This window comes from Olea europaea, chromosome 15, assembly GCF_002742605.1.
Source record: "Olea europaea var. sylvestris chromosome 15, O_europaea_v1, whole genome shotgun sequence".
NCBI lineage: Eukaryota > Viridiplantae > Streptophyta > Magnoliopsida > Lamiales > Oleaceae > Olea > Olea europaea.
The window spans coordinates 12,687,060-12,693,699 of record NC_036251.1 but is presented as its reverse complement, the minus strand read 5'-3'; the positions used below and the strand labels follow the sequence as shown (position 1 = coordinate 12,693,699).

The 6,640-nt window shown below is 37.5% G+C and overlaps 1 long non-coding RNA gene across 1 annotated transcript; it reads right to left on the bottom strand.

The window, feature by feature from the left end:
* Window positions 1–1,071: 1,071 nt before the first annotated feature.
* Window positions 1,072–2,018, bottom strand: LOC111410991. Its single transcript, XR_002705798.1, has 2 exons — window positions 1,680–2,018; window positions 1,072–1,528 (listed from the first exon to the last, which is right to left on the bottom strand). It is a non-coding gene; the product is annotated as an uncharacterized LOC111410991 (long non-coding RNA).
* Between the last annotated feature and the right edge of the window lie 4,622 nt (window positions 2,019–6,640).

Here is a 6,640-nt window from a genome sequence, read left to right as displayed (position 1 = left end):
TAGTGGACCGGACCGGTTTGGATTAACCCTCATTTTTTTTTATAAGGAAAAAATCTCATTTGATCCCAGTTAATCCCACTCATTTGCACAGTAGAAAAAATCTCCCTGTTCAAAATCCGCAGAAAAATCAACCTCAAATAATTCTGTTTTCGTTGGTGAAGAAATCGTTTTGCTCCAAATTGAAATCAAGGAGTCCATTGGAAAACCTTCTTGGGTTTTTCCTTTTATCTTCTGCATTTTGAAGTTTGGATCTTTACAAGATTATTCGTTATGCTTTGTTATTTTAAGGATCAATGTTCAGTGCTTTAATGATTTCAGAAGTTCGCAGACAAATATAATAAAGAGAAATTCTGCAGTTTTATTTCTTTTCACTCTCCATTGTTTAGAGGAATAATTTCTGCTTCTATTTTGAGAATTGATTTTGGGAGCCTGGAAAATGAGTTACTTCTCATGTAACAGATTTAGCAACTATGGATAACTCACCATCGAATACATGTGCAAGAGATGCAGCTGGAACTTCAGTTAGACAGTTAGAATAGTTGGAGTTAGTATGATCTAGTCCACGGGCCAATTGTGTATAGTTAATACAACTGGAGTTAGTTAGAATTTGTTGAGAAGCTGCTGAATAATTCAAGTCATTTGTCTATTTATATACAGCACAATGTAATGTACATTCAACTTTTTGGAATACAATTGAGTTCTTCTTCCTTCTTCAATTTTGTTTAATATCATGTTTTTTTCCAATAAGAAACCAATCAGCAATGCAGACATACTAATAGCTAAGGTCAAAGGTATCAGTACTTCGGACAAACGTACGTGAGCTGCACTTCAGTGGCGGGTTTTTGCAGCTCAATTATACGGTCCGAATAAGTGTGAAGAAGAGTGAAGATCAATTTTTTAGGGGCTTTGAGGAACCTAAGAAAATCACACTTTGGCTGAGACCGAACAGCAACCCGACGACAACATTTTGGTTTATTTTGTGATAGTAGATGTATTTTGAACTATTTGTTTCACTTCACTTCTTCAGTTGTGTCATTAAGATCACTTCAGGCTGCTACTAAATGCATTTTATGCCTTCGGGAAATGGAACTTCAGTGAGAAATGCAAATAATTAAATTACAATAAGCAATTGATATTGATAAACTTGAGTAGCATGTTTTTTATGTTTGAAGATGACACATACTTTGACACATATTATTACATTATATTAAGTTTTTGCCCCATATAAGTCATATATGGGGCAACTAAATGCAAGAGAGAATTCCAATACAAAACCATCTTCTGCTACTCCTCTTGTGCTCTTTTGCAATCTTAAGGCTTTTAGTCCCATCACTCACATACTTGAACGCATTTGTAACATAGTGTTTGATATCATCCATTTGCTCACCTTGTGCCTCAACCATTACTGCCATGTCGAGAAACATCTGGTGAAGCTCCAGTAGACTCTTCTCTATTTCCTTGGCCGGTCATGATGTTCTTGGATCTCCACCCCCATTTCTACTTTCTAGCACCTTCCCCTGCCGTGCTCCTAGAAACATTATAGTCGTTACATCAAGAAAGTTAATATAAATGTTGGCAATTAGTCTAAAATTGAGATCGAAAGTTTGAAAATTGAGGAAATTATTTAGGAAAGATCAAGTTGGAGAGATTATCTATGACAAAAATGTAGAGCTAAATACCTGTATGGCTTTAGACAGAAATTTCTCACCACTGCGGTCTGCTATGGCTCCACGTTCGATGAACCGGAGATGGAAGGAAACAGGAATTTTGACCTTTTGATTTCTGAGGTTTCAAAGGTGGGAGACACAATTTTTTTCTTTACCAATTTCTCTCACTTCTACTCAGATGGCGACCTATTTGGTTGGTCTGCTATGGCGCCACATTCGGTGAACGTGCAGCATGATGACAGAGATGAAGGGCTTGGATTTGGATTTTGGGTCTCCTTCCGGTTCGACTTTGGGAGAGAGAAGCTGAAATACAGGGTTTTCATTTATCAACCTTCTTTTTTCATTTTTTTTTTCCTTTTTTATATCCTTTTTTTTTTTTTTTTTTTTTGCCCTTTTTTATATTTCTTATGCCATGTCAGATTTTTCAAATGCCTGTTTTCCACCCTGCATTTCAGCCTGTCCGTGTAGCCCCATTGTTGTTTTCTAAATGCATGTGTTCCATCATTTAGAAAATTTATTTATATATATTTTCCGTGTCTCAATTATTAGATTTCGTTTTCTTATAATGATTTCTAATTTTTTGTTCTTGTTAGGACAATTTTTTCACCTATATATTAAGCCATGTCATTAGGACAAATAAATTAAAAATAGGCCATGATTGGAGGTTAGGTGATAAGTGCGTTTTACGCGTTTATTTATTCTTTTAATTTTGATAAATTATAGTTAATTCGAATATATTGCTACCTAGTTATGTGAAATTATGTGATTTGTAAGAAAAGATTGAGGTTATAAATGCAATTGATGCAAAAGTGGTGAGTTTGAGCTTAACTGAATATTAATTTGACACTTGGAAGATCATCACTGATTGAAATCATTCAATTGAAAGAAATTGTTGGAGCAATTGGATGAATTCACGAGATTAAGGATGAAAAGTGACATTTAAAAAGTTTTAGAGCCAAAAGGGAGTGTTGAAAAGTTGGAGGATCAAAACGCAAAATTGAAAATAGACCCCTGGTCAGCCTCGGTTTGCAAACCAGCGGCCGATCCGTGGTCGCTGGCAATTCCAACATGCCACTGGTGCAGACCCGCTGTCCACCTGCGACAGCCTCCTTTAGGGTGCATTTTGACTTTTTATTTCATTATTATTATTTTTTAATTTTCTTTTACCTTTTTAAGAGTTTATATTTTATGTAACTCTCATATGAGGTATAACACTACATAAAGCGCAAAATTAGATGAGAATATGTTCTATAACTTTAGAATTGAAGAGAAATAAATCAAAAAAAGGCGAGAAATGAAGTTATTGATGCAGCGGAAAGAACAGAAGCAAAATCTGTGTACACGAAAATCCCACAACTCTTCCACAGACCTAGAAATCTGGACTAGGAATTGCAGGAACAAAGAAAAACTCTTGCAGAGAATTCTTAAAGATATTAAAATTCAGTCTGAAAACGTCCCCCTACAGAATGTGTCCATATTGATAAAAAAAACTAAGGAAAATTATAGACAGAAAACTTACCAAAAATGACAAACATAATAACTACTTATGGAAACTTTCCTTAAACTCGACCAACATAATAATGAAAATAATGGAAAGAAAAGCTAATAAAATAACTTGGTAAAATAATAGAAAGCTAATAAAATAACTTGGTAAAATAATAGAAAGAAAAGCTAATAAAATAACTTGGTAAAATAAATAACAGCCACACGATCTGATCCCCTAGCAGCAAACGATCTGATCATCTATAAGGGCTGAACTGCCTCAATCTTCAAGGGCCACGTCTGCATCATCCTCCTCTGGTTGGAGAGAATTCGCCCTCGAATTCGAGTCCTTCATTGATGAATCACCGACATATGGAACCAAGTGCTTGACGTTAAATACATCACTGGTCGCAACATTCCTTGGAAGCTTCAACCTGTATGCATCAGGATTGATCTTTTCAATCACTTCCAACGTTCCAATTTTCCTAGCAGCAAGCTTATTATAATCACCAACAGAAAATTGATCTTTTGTCAGGATAGCCCATACAAAATCCCCTGCTTCAAACTCCACAGAACGCATTTTCATATCAGCAGCAGCCTTGTATTTGATAGTAGAATCTTGCAAGTTCTTGACCGTTGCCTCATGAATTTTCTGAATTTTACTTATGAAATCTTCAGCCTTGACATGAACTCTTCTAATATCAGGAAAAGGAGCTAAATCAAGTGGTGCGCGAGGATTATATCCATAAACCACATGAAAATGACTAAACCCCGTACTCCTATTGGTAGATCGATTGTAAGCAAACTAAGCCTAAAATAATTTTTGATCCCAAGACTTCAAGTGATCCCAGACACTGTAACAAGTCTCCCAAAGAATGGTTTACAACTTCGGTTTGCCCATCGAGCTTGGTGTTAGACAAACGCCATAAACATCTCCAAAAATGGCTAAGAAAACGGGTGTCCCTGCCAGACACAATGGACGACGGCAATCCATGTAATCAATATATCTCACGAAAATAAAGGAGTACCACATTAACAGTATCCGATGTCTTCTTGCAAGCCACGAAGTGTACTATCTTGGAGAATCAGTCCACCACCACAAAAATAAAATCATGCCCACGCTGTGTTCTAGGCAACCCCAACACAAAATCCATGCTAACACTAGTTCAAGGTCCTTCCGGAATAGGCAAGGGGTAAGTAAAGTCCTGCATTAGTTGCTTTCCCCTTCGAGATCTAGCAGATCCGACATCCCTCCACAAATTTTGCGACTTCTCTCTGCACATAAGGCCAGAAAAATTGTTATGTGATAAGCTTCAAAGTTTTGTCACGCCCTACATGACCTTCATTCAGAAATTCCTGAATAATCTTCAGGCGTAAACTTCCCTCGGGAACGCACAATTGATTTCCTTTGAACAGAAACCCGTTATGCATAGTATAGTCATCTCGAGGGCGGGATCCTAAATCACTCAAAATAGGACCAAAAAAAGGATCAACTGATAAGCATTCTTTAAACTGATCAAAGCCTATTACCTTGGTCCGCATTTGCACCAGTAATGACGCCTTCCTGCTTAAAGCATCTGCCGCCCTGTTCACAGCCCCTGATTTATGTTTAATGGTGAAAGAAAATTGTTGAGTATAAGCAGCCCAACGAGGATGTCTAGCTGAAAGTTTATCCTGATTATGGAGGTGCTTCAATGCCTCATGATCTAAATAAAGGATGAACTCACTATATGTCAGATAAGAACTCCAATGCTTCAAGGCCCGAACTACATAATAAAACTCCACATCATAGGTACTATAATTAAGTTTGGACCCATTCAATTTTCTGGCTGAAATAAGCCACTGGTCTACCCCTTTGGCTTAGAATGGCCCCAATGACAACTCCAGAAGCATCGCAATGCAACTCAAAAGGTTGAGAAAAATCTGGCATCACAAGTACAGGGCCGGTCGTCAACTTTTCCTTAATTTGTTCAAATGCCTCGGTTGCTTCGTTCGTCCACACGAATTTCCACCCTTCATACAATTCGTGAGTGGTGCAGTAATAGTACTAAAATTTGGAATAAAACGCCTGTAAAAAGATACCAACCCATGAAAGCTACATACCTTCTGAATGGTGGTAGGAATTGGCCAATTCTGAATAGTTGCAACTTTAGATTCATCGACAGATAGACCATCCTTGGAAACCACATAGCCCAAAAATAAGACCAAGTCCGTCATGAAAGAACATTGGACCAAGGCTACAAAAAACTTCTCCCTGTGAAGTACTTCCAAAACCTCCCTCAACTGCTGAAAGTGCAACTCCACAGTAGCACTATATATCAATATATCATCAAAATAAACTACAAGACACTGACCAATGAACGGCCTAAAAACCTGGTTCATCACCCGCATAAAGGTATTAGGGGCGTTAGTAACCCAAAAGGCATCACCAACCACTCATACAATCCTTCCCTAGTTTTGAAAGAAGTTTTCCACTCATCTCCTAGACGTATACGTATCTGATGATAACCAGTCTTCAAATCTAACTTGGTAAACACAATAGCACCACTTAATTGATCTAACAAGTCATCAAGCCGAGGAATAGAAAATTTATACTTGATTGTAATTTTGTTGATAGCCCTACTGTCAACGCACATCCTCCAGGACCTATCTTTTTTAGAGTAAGTAATGCTGGCACGGCACATGGACTAAGGCTTTCTCTGCTATGACCTTTTGACAACAAGGTCTCCACTTGATGCCTAAGTTCTTCATGTTCTTTGGGGCTCATACGGTAATGTGGTCGGTTCGGTAGATTAGAACCTGGAACCAGGTCAATTTGATGTTGTATTTCTCTCAATGGTAGCAAACCTTCAAGTAACTCATCTGGAAATACATCAGAAAATTCCTCCAACAATTTTTTCACGAGAAGTGGTACTTTTCCCCCTGTATAACCCCCTAGCAACACAAACACCACCCCAGACTCCTGCAACTCATTCATAAACTCCCCTTTAGCTAACAAAATATGTCCCTCCCACGAAGGGTGTCGGGGCTCATCCCTTTTGTTAGGCAGTAAGACAATCTTTACTTTGTCAAACACAAAAACTATACGTATTTCGCTTTCCATCATGTATAACATTCCTGTCAAATTGCCACAGTCGACCCAATAAAAAATGACATGCATCCATGGTTATCACATCACACCAAATTTTTTCCTTATACTTCGCACCGATAGAAAATGATACCAAGCAATGCTTAAAGATAGTTACCTCACTTCCCTTCTTGAGCCAAGCCAATTTGTAAGGACTTGATTATGCTCAAAGTATAACGCAGTGATTATAGTACAGTTTTGGAGTGTCGTATCCACAGGGAGATAAAAAAATTTTTAAAGGATCAAACAAACTAGGGTTTTCATGATTTTGTGAAGTGAGTTTTCAATTTGAAGTGGAATTTAAATATCAATATTCAAAATAGTGAAGTACCGATATTCGCTCTCTTGGATTGGATCAATCAAC